Genomic DNA, 15,000 nt, shown 5'->3' on the forward strand with positions numbered 1-15,000 from the left:
TTTTTTTTTTTCATTTTTGTGGGGCCTCCACCCTCCTCTTTTTCCCCCATTTTTTTTCTCTTTTTTTCTTTTCTTTTTTTTTTTTCCTTCTTCTGTCAATGAACTATATAAAACACACTCTTCACTCACACACACACCGCGCACTGACATTTCGTTCATTTTTTTTTACCTATTTCTTTGTTTGCTTTACTTGCTTGTTTTGGTCGCTTGTTTGCTTGTTGTGTGTGCCGTTGCTGGTGGCAACAGAGGTGAATGTTGTTAGATTTTGCTCTTGTTGTTGTTGTTGTTTACTTGCTGTTTCTGTTGTTGTTGTCGTTAACTCTGTCCGGTGCTCCGGAGTATACAATACAATACAATACAATACAATACAATACAATACAATGCAATACAATACAATACAATACAATGCAATACAATGCAATACAATACAATGCAATACAATACAATACAATGCAATACAATACAATACAATACAATACAATGCAATACAATACAATACAATGCAATACAATACAATACAATACAATACAATACAATACAATACACAAACTTTATTGTCTATACTTTGGTACAGAGATTTTCTTTTTGGCAGCAGCACATGTCCAACATAAGAAGAAAACAACAAACAAATAAAATGAATAGAAAATAAACAGATAAATTAAAAATTAAATGGCACCAAATGGAAATAGCTATATACAAAATATACAGATTACTGAAATTTACGTGCCTCTCCATTTCAGTCAGCCAAACCGCATTGCACATCTACCCCCCCCCCCCCCCACACACACACACACACACCACGCACACACACGCACACATACACTCTCTCTCATCCCCTCTCTCTCTCTCTCTGTCTCTCTCTTCACAAGAAATGCAACTACAAAGATCATCGTTCATTTAAAAAAGAACAAAAGAAAAAATAAGACATTTCCAAATCATGGAGAGAGAAAAACCCATGGAATTGGAGTACTTGGAACAGCCATTGAGAAGAAAACCCAAGAAGAAAAAGGAAAAAGGAGAGAGAAAAGGAAAAGCTGCAGAACGTTCAAACCGTGCTGGAATATAAAAACTTGCACATTTCCAAAGAGAGTAAAGTTTGTGTGTACGTGAAACGAAGAAGTGAAACTATACAGGACTTTTTCTTCTCTTTTTTTTCTTTTCTTTTTTTTTCTTATTTCTTCTTCTTTTTTTTAAGAATGTCATTCTGATCTTTACTACCCAAGTCAAAGAAACAAGGTAACGGGATATTTCTGGAAATTCTTTTGGCAGCTCTGAATGTTCAATTCACGTTATTTCTAATTAAGAAATCAATGGAAATACACCGTACACTCATTTCCAATCTTCTAAACGATAATGCTCAAATGTATACATGAACGCTCTAACAAAATTTCTGCTATCACCGATATAAGTGGAGTGATGACCTGGAGGTAACGCGTCCGCCTAGGAAGCGAGAGAATCTGAGCCCGCTGGTTCGAATCACGGCTCAGCCGCCGATATTTTCACCTCCTCCACTAGACCTTGAGTGGTGGTCTAGACGCTAGTCATTCGGATGAGACGATAAACCGAGGTCCCGTGTGCAGCATGCACTTAGCGCACGTAAAAGAACCCACGGCAACGGGTTGTCCATGGCAAAATTATGTTGAAAAAATCCACTTCGATAGGAAAAAAAATTAAATTCATACAGGAAGGAAAGAAAGAATGAAAGAATTAAAGCAGGGAAGGGGGTTAAAAAAAGTGCAGGTGAACAACACATCCGTGTAATTCATAAACACGGCTTTGCGAACAACTGATAAAAAGATTAAATGTCCCACAGCGTTTTACAGCTATCGGGGTGGGGGGGGGGGGGGGGGGGGGGGGGGGGGGGGGGGGGGGGGGGGGGGGGGGGAGGGGGGCGTGGGCTGCAACTTTCACGTTCACTCGTATGTACACGAATGGGCTTTTACGTGTATGACCGTTTTTGTTTTTGTTGTTGGTTGTTGTTGTTTTTTTAACCGTGCCATGCAGGCAGCCATACTCCGTTTTCGGAGGTCCTTTGCAAAATAATGATTATGCTACATTTGATGGGGAGGGTGGGGAAAGGGCGAGGACAGGGAATGGGAAGGCAGTTTTAGTTTCACTTTCACGAAGGCGTTATGATGTGGGGACTACCCATACAGGCTTCACAATATCTGCTGTAAAAAAAAAGAATAAATAGATGAAAATAAAGAGCAGGTGCCTCACTGTTGCATGAGCCTAAGCGTTGTTCAAGCCTTGAGAGCTCATCTCTATTTTTTTCCCTTTTGTGTGTGTGTGTGTGTGTGTGTGTGTGTGTGTGTGTGTGTGTGTGTGTGCGGGCACGCGCATTTTCACGTTTATGCAAGTGTACAAATGTGCGTGGATGCGCGGGGATTCACCAACCATTGGCCCTTTTTTTTCTTGTCTTTTTTTCTCGATTCGATATCTTTCATTATAGCATACATTGATTGTTATTTGCTTATCAGTTTATTTTTGTACATAACTATTTTATTTCATTTTATCATAATAATTCACACAATACAACCTGGAAGCGGGGCTCTCAAGCCCTGACCAGCGTGTTGTGTTTAACTCATTCCACTCCACAGCTACATGCCTGCTACAACTCCCCTGGACCACCACTACATGATACCACTGCAGAAAAAATAAAGAGAGGCAAGGCCTTCAAGACTCACTTGTGATAAATTAAGTCCCCTAGCATTAATTACAGAGTAATTTCCCTTTTTTACTATCTGCACCAAAACGTTTGCAAAATAAATAAAAATTCCATGCTTAGCAAAAGAAGTTCCTGTTTGAACAAAAAATGATAATATAATGTCTCCTCTTGTTGTTGTGTCAGAATAAGAGGTCAAAGCGCCAAGTTTAGAGAATACAAAAAATATAAATATAACAGTAAATGAAGTTTGCATATAATTAGGCTTTTTTCTATTTTTTTGTGCCCATCCCAGAGGTGCAATATTGTTTTAAACAAGATGACTGGAAAGAACTGAATTTTTCCTATTTTTATGCCAAATTTGGTGTCAACTGACAAAGCATTTGCAGAGGAAATGTCAATGTTAAAGTTTACCACGGACACACACACACACACACACACACACACACACACACACACACACACACACACACACACACACACACACACACACCGAACACCGGGTTAAAACATAGACTCACTTTGTTTACACAAGTGAGTCAAAAACCAGAGTTGTTCACTAAAACAGCGAAAATCTCTGGAGAACTGTTGATTTAATTGGCCAAACAAAGCTTCGTTTTAACGCTTCCAGAATCCGTAAATGGTTAAGTTTAAAATGCCAGCTGTACCAAGCAAGAATGAATGAAACTGGAATAGTGTGTTGGAACGAGAATATTCCTACCTGTCCCACAGGGGAAGCAGTCACGGTACGCGTTAGCGAACACCTGGAGCAGAATGAGTTAACTCACTCAGTACGGCCAGCCCTCTCTTCTCCTCTACACACACCCCTCGGATGTCCAGTGGGTGTCTGAATGACCCACCTTTTAACTTCCGTCGTCAGAACTGTGGTATTCTTTGTCAACATTCACCTCTTCAGTATAAGAGCCTTCCGCTTGCAATATTTTGATGATGGTAATTGGGGTGAAACGCTGTTAACGTCGTTCTTTCGCCGTTCGTATGGAGAGAGTTAAACGAAGATCAAGCTCAGATCTGCTCTTCTTTTTTGCTTCCTCCTCTTTGTTTTTTTTTCTGCAGTGCATGTGGTGGTGTCGTGTCGTGTCGTGTTTTGGAGGTCAATCTACACGCTTTCAAACCTCATTGAAACTGAAACTGAAGATGAAAATGAACGGGGGAAGAAGTAGTATGGCGGGGGAAGGTGGAGGGGGGGGGGAGATGTGCACCGCTCACAGGTAGTGAACGAACAGGAAGGAAGGAAGGAGATGGAAAGGAACAGAAGAAGATATGTGGAAAAGAAGGAAAAGAAAAAGAAAATCAGAAAGAAAGGGGGGGGGGGATTGAGAGAAAAAAAATAAGGGAAGAAAAAAAGACAGAAAGACGTGCTGGTTGTAAAATTTGATAGGCCTGATACCCTAGTAAGATCTTGAAAATCTCCTCCTCCTCCTCCTCCTCCTCCTCCTCCTCCTTCTTCTTCTTCTTCTTCTTCTTCTTCTTCTTCTTCTTCTTCTTCTTCTTCTTCTGAAAGACTTGCTGGTTGTAAAATTTGATAGGCCTGATACCCTAGTAAGATCTTGAAAATATCCTCCTCCTCCTCCTCCTCCTCCTCCCTCTCCTCCTTCTTCTTCTTCTTCTTCTTCTTCTTCTTCTTCTTCTCCTTCTTCTTCTTCTTCTTCTGAAAGACTTGCTGGTTGTAAAATTTGATGGGCCTGATACCCTAGTAAAATCTTGAAAATATCCTCCTCCTCCTCCTCCTCCCCCTCCTCCTCCTCCTCCCCCTCCTCCTCCTTCTTCTCCTTCTTCTCCTTCTTCTTCTCCTTCTTCTTCTCCTTCTTCTTCTTCTTCTTCTCCTTCTTCTCCTTCTCCTTCTCCTTCTTCTCCTTCTTCTTCTCCTTCTTCTTCTTCTTCTTCTTCTCCTTCTTCTTCTCCTTCTTCTTCTCCTTCTTCTTCTCCTTCTTCTCCTTCTTCTTCTCCTTCTTCTCCTTCTTCTTCCCCTTCTTCTCCTTCTTCTTCTCCTTCTTCTTCTTCTTCTTCTTCTTCTCCTTCTTCTTCTCCTTCTTCTCCTTCTTCTTCTTCTTCTTCTTCTTCATTTTTCCCTCCTCTTCCTCGTCTTTGTCATCCTCTTCCTCTTCCTCCTCCTCTTCCACCTCTTCTTCCTCCTCCTCTTCCTCCTAGTCTTCCTCTTCCTCCTGCCCCTACTCCTCTTCCTCTTCCTCCTCCTCTTCCTCTTACTCCTACTCTTCTTCCTCTTCCTCTTCCTCCTAGTCTTCCTCTTCCTCCTACTCCTACTCTTCTTCCTCTTCCTCCTAGTCTTCCTCTTCCTCCTACTCCTACTCTTCTTCCTCCTCCTCTTCCTCCTAGTCTTCCTCTTCCTCCTACTCCTACTCCTCCTCCTCTTCCTCTTCATCCTCCTCTTCGTCCTCTTCATCTTCATCTTCCTCCACCTCCGCTTTCATGGGTGACATCTCGTGCATGCAGATGTTCAGACTGATGAGATTTTACTTGCATGGCTAGTGTTTAACTCACCATTAAGGCAGGGAGGAAGGTGGCAGAATGGTTAAGACGCTCAGCTGCCAATACAGAGAGTCCGTGAGGGTGTGGGTTCGAATCCCGCTCTCGCCCTTTCTCCTAAGTTTGACTGGAAAATCAAACTGAGCGTCTAGTCTTTCGGATGAGACGATAAACCGAGGTCCCGTGTGCAGCACGCACTTGGCGCACTGAAAAAGAACCCATGGCAACGAGAGTGTTGTCCTCTGGCGAAATTACGTAAAATGAAATCCACTTTCATAGGTACACAAATATGTAAGCATGCACTCAAGGCCTGACTAAGCGCGTTGGGTTATGCTGCTGGTCAGGCATCTGCTCAACAGATGTGGTGTAGCGTGTATGGATTTGTCCGAACGCAGTGACGCCTCCTTGAGAAAGTGAAACTGAAACTAAGGCAGCAGTGAACACAGTGTTTAACTCACCATTAAGGCAGCAGTGAACACAGTGTTTAACTCACCATTAAGGCAGCAGTGAACACAGTGTTTAACTCACCATTAAGGCAGCAGTGAACACAGTGTTTAACTCACCATTAAGGCAGCAGTGAACACAGTGTTTAACTCACCATTGAGGCAGCAGTGAACACAGTGTGTAACTCACCATTAAGGCAGCAGTGAACACAGTGTTTAACTCACCATTAAGGCAGCAGTGAACACAGTGTTTAACTCACCATTAAGGCAGCAGTGAACACAGTGTTTAACTCACCATTAAGGCAGCAGTGAACACAGTGTGTAACTCACCATTAAGGCAGCAGTGAACACAGTGTGTAACTCACCATTGAGGCAGCAGTGAACACAGTGTTTAACTCACCATTGAGGCAGCAGTGAACACAGTGTTTAACTCACCATTAAGGCAGCAGTGAACACGGTGTTTAACTCACCATTAAGGCAGCAGTGAACACAGTGTTTAACTCACCATTGAGGCAGCAGTGAACACAGTGTTTAACTCACCATTAAGGCAGCAGTGAACACGGTGTTTAACTCACCATTAAGGCAGCAGTGAACACAGTGTTTAACTCACCATTAAGGCAGCAGTGAACACGGTGTTTAACTCACCATTAAGGCAGCAGTGAACACAGTGTTTAACTCACCATTGAGGCAGCAGTGAACACAGTGTTTAACTCACCATTAAGGCAGCAGTGAACACGGTGTTTAACTCACCATTAAGGCAGCAGTGAACACAGTGTTTAACTCACCATTAAGGCAGCAGTGAACACAGTGTTTAACTCACCATTGAGGCAGCAGTGAACACAGTGTTTAACTCACCATTGAGGCAGCAGTGAACACAGTGTTTAACTCACCATTAAGGCAGCAGTGAACACAGTGTTTAACTCACCATTAAGGCAGCAGTGAACACAGTGTGTAACTCACCATTAAGGCAGCAGTGAACACAGTGTTTAACTCACCATTAAGGCAGCAGTGAACACAGTGTTTAACTCACCATTGAGGCAGCAGTGAACACAGTGTTTAACTCACCATTAAGGCAGCAGTGAACACAGTGTGTAACTCACCACTGAGGCAGCAGTGAACACAGTGTTTAACTCACCATTAAGGCAGCAGTGAACACAGTGTTTAACTCACCATTAAGGCAGCAGTGAACACAGTGTGTAACTCACCATTAAGGCAGCAGTGAACACAGTGTGTAACTCACCATTAAGGCAGCAGTGAACACAGTGTGTAACTCACCATTAAGGCAGCAGTGAACACAGTGTTTAACTCACCATTAAGGCAGCAGTGAACACAGTGTTTAACTCACCATTAAGGCAGCAGTGAACACAGTGTTTAACTCACCATTAAGGCAGCAGTGAACACAGTGTTTAACTCACCATTGAGGCAGCAGTGAACACAGTGTTTAACTCACCATTAAGGCAGCAGTGAACACAGTGTTTTACTCACCATTAAGGCAGCAGTGAACACGGTGTTTAACTCACCATTAAGGCAGCAGTGAACACGGTGTTTAACTCACCATTAAGGCAGCAGTGAACACGGTGTTTAACTCACCATTAAGGCAGCAGTGAACACAGTGTTTAACTCACCATTAAGGCAGCAGTGAACACAGTGTTTAACTCACCATTAAGGCAGCAGTGAACACAGTGTTTAACTCACCATTGGTGGTGGTGGTGTGTCCATCGAGATCGATGATGACCATCGTTGTCATCCAGATGGGGGATGGGGAGAGGGTGGTGGTGGGGTGGGGGGAAGGATGCTCATGAGTCTATCTGTGAGTGCGCAGATGGCTGTATAGTCCAATCTGCGCACGAAATGTTCGCTGACAGTTGGGGCAGACAAAGACAGGCATATCATTGTCAGGGAGCTTGTTTGCCCGTGACTTTCTGGCCTGCCTCTTCTGAACAGCTGCAGCAGTCCTGCTGGCCTCGCACAACTTGGCGCCTTTGTGCACAGCAGCGCGCCATTTGTTACGGTCCACTGCAGATTCCTCCCAGGAGTCAGGGTTGATATCAAACGCTTTCAGAGAGACCTTCAGAGTATCTCTGAAGCGCTTCTTCTGACCTCCGTGTGATCTCTTCCCTTGTTGCAGCTCGCCATAGAAGAGCCTTTTGGGCAGCCGATGGTCTGGCATGCGCGCCACGTGTCCAGCCCAGCGAAGCTGGGACTGCATCAGGATGGTGAAGATGCTGGGAAGGGTGGCTTTTGCGAGCACCTCTGTGTCTGGGGTCCTGTCTTGCCACTTGATGTTCAGTAGCTTCCTGAGGCATGTTGTGTGGAAGTGGTTCAGCTTCTTGGCATGTCGTTGGTACACTGTCCAAGTTTCGCAGCCGTACAGTAGTGTGGGGAGAACTACTGCTCTGTAGACCTTTAGCTTGGTCTCAAGACTAATGCCTCTTCTGTTCCAGACATTTGCATTGAGTCTACCAAAAGTTGCACTTGCTCTTGCAATCCTGACATTCACTTCATCGTCGATGGTCGCATTTCGTGACAGTGTGCTGCCAAGGTATGTGAACCGCTCCACCGCACTGAGTCTCTGACCGTTGACTGTGATGTTGGGCTCAACGTAGGGTTTCCCTGGGGCTGGCTGATGGAGAACTTCAGTTTTCCTCGTGCTGATGGTAAGGCCGAAGTTCCTGCTGGCAGTGGCAAACTTGTTGACGCTGAGTTGCATGTCAGCTTCAGATCCAGCGTTGAGGGCACAGTCATCAGCAAACAAAAAGTCTCTGATGATGTCTGTCATGACCTTCGTTTTTGCTTGAAGCCTTCTGAGGTTAAACAGCTTGCCATCTGTTCGGTACTTTAGGCCAATTCCAACATCGCCATCTCTGAAGGCATCAGTAAGCATTGCAGAGAACATGAGGCTGAACAGCGTTGGAGCCAGGACGCAGCCTTGCTTGACACCATTTGTGACAGGAAAAGGAGCAGATGTTTCACCATTGTCCTGGACTCGAGCCTGCATGCCTTCATGGAATTGGCTGACCAAGGAAATAAATTTCCGAGGGCATCCGTACTTGGCCATGATCTTCCACAGTCCCTCTCTACTCACGGTGTCAAAGGCCTTAGTGAGGTCGACATAGGTGGAGAACAGATCAGCATTTTGCTCCTGACATTTCTCTTGCAGCTGCCTTGCAGCAAACACCATGTCGGTGGTTCCGCGCTCTTTCCGGAATCCACATTGGCTCTCAGGCAAATGACCTTGGTCAAGGTGTGCTGTGAGGCGGTTTAGTAGGATCCTGGCAAGTATCTTGCCTGCGATGGAGAGCAGGGAAATGCCCCGATGGTTATCACAGGCTTGCCGGTTCCCCTTTCGCTTGTACAAGTGAATGATAGATGCATCTTTGAAATCCTGGGGGATCGTCTCTTCTTTCCACATGAGTGAGTACAGCTGATGAAGCTTCTCAGTCAGCACAGTGCCTCCATCCTTGTAGACCTCTGCTGGTATGGAGTCTGAGCCAGGTGCTTTGCCACTGGATAGCAGACGGATTGCTTTCTGGGTCTCAAGAAGTGTTGGCGGATCGTCCAGTGCTTCGTTGGTGGGGACTTGTGGGAGACGGTCTATGGCTTCATCATTTATGGAGGAAGGGCGATTTAAGACACTGTTGAAGTGCTCAGCCCATCGTTCGAGAATGTTCTCCTTCTCGGTGATCAAGGTATTCCCATCTGCACTGAGGAGGGGGGATGATCCTGAGGATGTGGGGCCGTAGACTTCTTTTAAGGCATCATAGAACCTCTTCATATCGTGCCTGTCAGCATATCCCTGGATCTCATCAGCTTTGTCACTCAGCCACTTATCCTGCATCTGGCGTAACTTTTGCTGAACAGTCCTGCGGATGGCATTGTACGCATCCTTTTTTGATGTGGACTTTGGGTTGCTCAGGTGGGCTTGATGCAGACGGCGTTTCTCATCCAGAAGCTGCTTGATTTCATCACAGTTTTCATCAAACCAGTCTTTGTGCTTTCTGATCATGGGTCCCAGGGTCTCTGAAGCTGTACTATAGATCAGCTCACGCAGGGTCCTCCAGTCAGACTCCACATTCTGGTTGTTCAGAGAGGCGGATTCCAGACGATCTTCCAGCAGCTCCACAAAGGACTGTTTGATGGTGATGTTTTTCAGCTTAGCGATGTTGAGCCGTTTTGGAGCCTTCTGGCCTTGGGGGCGTCTCTTTGGCTGGATTCGAATATTCAGCTTCGAGACTACAAGGCGATGGTCTGTCCAACACTCGGCGCCGCACATGGTCTTTGTTACACGTACATCTTGCCTATCCCTTTTCCTGACGATGACATAATCGATGAGATGCCAATGCTTTGAGCGAGGGTGCATCCATGACGTCCTGTTACGGGTAGGGAGGCAGAAAACTGTGTTGGTTATCAGCAGTTCGTGCTCTGCACATGTCTGAAGCAAAAGCAATCCATTTGGGTTGCAGTGGCCCACACCATGCTTTCCAATCACTCCATCCCAGGAGATGTAGTCAGAGCCAACTCTAGCATTGAAGTCCCCAAGAATGATGAGCTTGTCTGCTTTAGGGATGGCAGCAATGACAGAGTGAAGGTCCTCGTAGAACTTCGCCTTCACTTCATCCGGGTTGGTCATGGTTGGGGCGTAGGCACTGACAATGGTGAGGTGCTTCTGGCCAGATGCCAGTGGGAGTTTCATGGTCATAAGCCTATCGTTGACTCCCTTTGGGATTCCAGCTAGCTTGCTGACAAGTGCTGTTTTTACTGCAAAACCAACACCAGCCTCACGTCGCTCTTCGCTTCCTCGTCCACTCCAGAAGAAGGTGTAACCAGATCCCCGTTCACAGAGCTCGCCTTCGCCTGCAAGCCGAGTCTCACTCAAGGCTGCGATGTCGATATTGTATCTGGCGAGTTCGGATGCAACTAGTGCTGTTCTCCTTTGGGGTCTGTCTGCGTTATCTCTGTCCAGGAGAGTCCTTATGTTCCAAGCACCAATGGTGAGAGGAACGATCCTTGTTTTTTTCTTTTCTTTCTCTTTGTTTCGACCGCTGATGTAGGGTCCCCGCCAGCCGCGGTATGCTGGCCAGGGTGATATGGAGCAGGCAATTTTTAGGGCACCTTTTCTAGCCCCTTCCTCATGCTAGGGAGGTGAGCAGTGCATTCCTAAAGAGGGCTGCTCAGACGCTCAGACGGCTGCCGAGCTCCATCGCTGCTCCTGTCGACGAAGAACGACCCTATGGCCTGAGCCGCCTGCGTGCAGGTCTGCGGCTGCGACTGCCAGTGTACCCACACCTGTCGTTTCGTCGCTCGCCTGTCGCCACAGGACTTGGGGGTGATGAAATGATGAAGGATGAAAGGTCATTTTGGATGACTGATGACTTGCGCGATGAGTTTGTTTAAAGTGAAGAGGAGTTGCGCAACGTCGACCTCACTCTCTCGTCCGGGTCCACCAATTTCCAGTGGCAAGACTAAGTCGAGACGACTGGAGGATGAGCACGGATGCAGTGGATGACCAAGATATCCTTTCGGTGTCTCATCTTGCTCTCTGCACTCCACAGTGCGTTGCTGTAACCGCCTTCCTCTCCGTTGAACCGATAGGTTTCTTCCGCAGATTCTGCCGGATCCAGACTTCGCATGCATGGGTAGACACACCCCGGGGGCCAACTGCGTGTGGCATGCACACAGCACGGTGGAGCTAGATGGCCGTCGGTGGCTCTCCTGAGCCGACGCCCTTTTATGGATCTCCATAAGGGTGTCTAGCCACCCGCCTCACCAGTCCCAGAAGGGAGTGGTGGGAGTGCCGGTTTAGTCGTCGGCAACCCGACCCTGAACAGGTTGTACTGGATTACAGGTTACCAGTAGCAGATCTAATGACCTGACCTGACATTAACTCACCATTAAGGCAGCAGTGAACACAGTGTTTAACTCACCATTGAGGCAGCAGTGAACACAGTGTTTAACTCACCATTGAGGCAGCAGTGAACACAGTGTTTAACTCACCATTGAGGCAGCAGTGAACACAGTGTTTAACTCACCATTGAGGCAGCAGTGAACACAGTGTTTAACTCACCATTGAGGCAGCAGTGAACAGAGTGGACGGGAAAACCACACGCACAGACCCACACAAGTGACAGACCTGGAGACTTCAGTTTCAGTTTCTGTTTCAGTTTCTCAAGGAGGCGTCACTGCGTTCGGACAAATCCATACACGCTACACCACACCTGCCAAGCAGATGCCTGACCAGCAGCAGCGTAACCCAACGCGCTTAGTCTGGTCTTGAGAAAAAAAGTGCTTAATGGATACATCATTAAATTAATGTATAGATAAACAGATAAACAAATACATAAATAAATGAATAAACACACAGATAACATTAAAAAGAAAAAAAGATAGAAATATGGTGAACAGTTCTGTTTCATATTTGGTGCTGCGTCCCAACAGCTCTTCAAAGAGAAGAAGAAGGAGACGAAGCTTTCAGTTTCAGTTTCAGTTTCTCAAGGAGGCGTCACTGCATTCGGACAAATCCATATAAGCTACACCGCGTGTGCGTGTGTGTGGTTGTTGTTGTTGTTTTGCTGTTGTTTCAATTTATTTATTTACTTTTGTTTATATTTATTTATTTGTTGTGGGTTTTTTTGGTTTTTTTATTTTGTTATTTAGTTATTTTTATTTTTTCAATTATATATATATGTGTGTGTGTGTGTGTATATGTCAATATGTATGCATATGTATATATATATATATGTGTGTGTGTGTGTGTGTGTGTGTGTGTGTGTGTGTGTGTGTGTATGCATATATATAAAAAAAAAATTTTCATTTATTATTTTACTTTCTTGTTCATATGTCCCTAACACTAACAGTCTCTTCCACCCCCTTCCCCCACTCCTGCCCTCTCACCCCCTGCCCGCCTTCCCTCACCCTTCCCTTTCAGAACCCTTTCTTTCCCTCATACATTCACACTGACAGTTCTACTCACCCTGCTTTGTGTCCTTTCCTGTGACTTCTCATCACTTTCCTTTCCTGAACTTTACTCTCTCTCCCTCTCTGTCTGTACCTTTCTGTCTGTCACTCACTCATTTCATTTGCCTGAAGAAGAGCTTGTGGCTCGACACGTCGCCTCTGTTATCCCAGGTAAGTCGACTTTTACCAGGATTTTGTTAGTCTACCTCCCACAAGCTACACCGCATCTGCTAGGCAGATGTCTGACAGCAGCATAACCCAACGCGCTTGTCAGGCCTTGAGTGCAAGGTCTAGTGGAGTGATGGCCTAGAGGTAACGCGTCCGCCTAGGAAGCGAGAGAATCTGTGCGCGCTGGTTCGAATCACGGCACAGCCCCCAAATTTTCTCCCCCTCCACTAGACCTTGAGTGGTGGTCTGGACGCTAGTCATTCGGATGAGACGATAAACCGAGGTCCCGTCTGCAGCATGCACTTAGCGCACGTAAAAGAACCCACGGCAACAAAAGGGTTGTTCCTGGCAAAATTCTGTAGAAAAATCCACTTCGATAGGAAAAACAAATAAAACTGCACACAGGAAAAAATACAACAACAAAAAAAAAAGGGTGGCGCTGTAGTATGGCGACGCGCTCTACCTGGGGAGAGCAGCCCGAATTTCACACAGAGAAATCTGTTGTGATAAAAAGAAATACAAATACAAAATATATTTGTGTACCTATCAGAGTGGATTTCTTTTTTACTTAATTTTCCAGAGGACAACACTCTCGTTGCAATGGGTTCTTTTTCAGTGCGCCAAGTGTGTGCTGCACACGGGACCTCGGTTTATCGTCTCATCCAAAGGACCAGACGCTCAGTCCGATTTTCCAGTCAGACTTGGGAGAGAAAGGAGCGTGAGCGGGATTCGAACCCAGACCCTCACGGACTCTGTGTGGCTGATGAGCGTCTTAACCATTCTGCCACCTTCCTCCTGCCGCGAGATTTGACCTTTCCAAGACACGTCGCACCCTTAAGCCAAAGGCAGACAAACAAGCGGCTCAGAGTGACAGAGTAATGGCCATCCCTTGGAGCAATGACCTTCACATCAGAATAGAATGTCTTTATTACCAAGTGTACCGGGGTCACGAGGAATATTGGGGGGTGGGGGGGGGGGGGGGGGTAGTACATAACGAGGTACGAACATAAATCGAAAATCATACACAAACACAGATACGGTAGAAATTAGGATACATACAAGTGCATATCAATATAAAAACTTGTGCATAGTCACACACACACACACACACACACACACACACACTCTCTCTCTCTCTCTCTCTCTCTCACACACACACACACACACACACACACACACACACACACACACACGCACACACGTGCGTGCGCGCGCGCGCGCGCCTTTGAACAGAAGCTGTATATTACATGTGGATGGGGCTGATGACTAGATCTTCAGGTAGATGGCTGTTGGTTGCACAATTCTATTTATCATACTGGATTTGTTCGAGAGACAGGGCATTGACTGCTTTGGGGAAAAAGCTATTGGCGAAGCGATTGGTTTTCGTCCTTATACTTCTGTACCGTCGACCAGAGGGGAGCATCTCGAAAATCCCAAAAGCTGGATGTGATTCGTCCTGGCTGACTGATTTTGCTTTTTTGAGTAGCCGCTTATAATAGATGTCTTCTAGAGAAGGTAGATCAGACCCGGTAATCTTGGTGGCAGTTTTTACTGGGCTGCAACTTCATGCAGAGATTGTGACCACGCGAACATACATCACCAACCCATGGTCATTGTAATAGATTGGAAATCCTTGATGTTCAAAAACTTTACAAACGCGTTCATTTCTGAATCAAAGGAGCTATCACTTTCAACAACAACAAAAAATATATATCTGTGAAGAACGGGTACAGCATAATTCTGATTGATAGAATTCTGTGTTGGATGTTCTGATTATGATATGATATCTTTGACTGACAGAATGTTTCTGAGTTTTAGTCTGTTGGAGAAATTGGCTAAATGTTTCTGAGTTTTAGTCATCATCACCAACAGCAACACCACAACCACCACCATCATCATCATCACCAACAGCAACACCACAACCACCACCATCATCACCACCACCACCACCACCATCACCACCACCACCATCATCACCACCACCACCACCATCACCACCACCACCATACTACCACCACCACCATCATCATCATCACTACTACCACCACCACCATCATTATCATCACTACTACCACCACCATCATCATCATCATCTCCACCACCACCATCATCATCATCACTACCACCACTACCACCACCATCACCACCACCACTACCACCACCATCATCATCATCATCACCACCACCACCACCACCACCACCACCATTACCACCACCATTATCATCATTATCACCACTACCACCATTATCATCATCATCATCACC

General features: G+C 45.8%; 1 protein-coding gene across 1 annotated transcript in view; it reads left to right on the forward strand.

Moving 5' to 3' along the window:
• LOC143302075 (uncharacterized) overlaps positions 1-15,000 on the forward strand; it is a 113,385-nt gene that overhangs the window by 1,171 nt on the left and 97,214 nt on the right. The gene's annotated exons all lie outside the window — the stretch shown is intronic.

The sequence above is a fragment of the Babylonia areolata genome, chromosome 28 (assembly GCF_041734735.1).
Source record: "Babylonia areolata isolate BAREFJ2019XMU chromosome 28, ASM4173473v1, whole genome shotgun sequence".
NCBI lineage: Eukaryota > Metazoa > Mollusca > Gastropoda > Neogastropoda > Buccinidae > Babylonia > Babylonia areolata.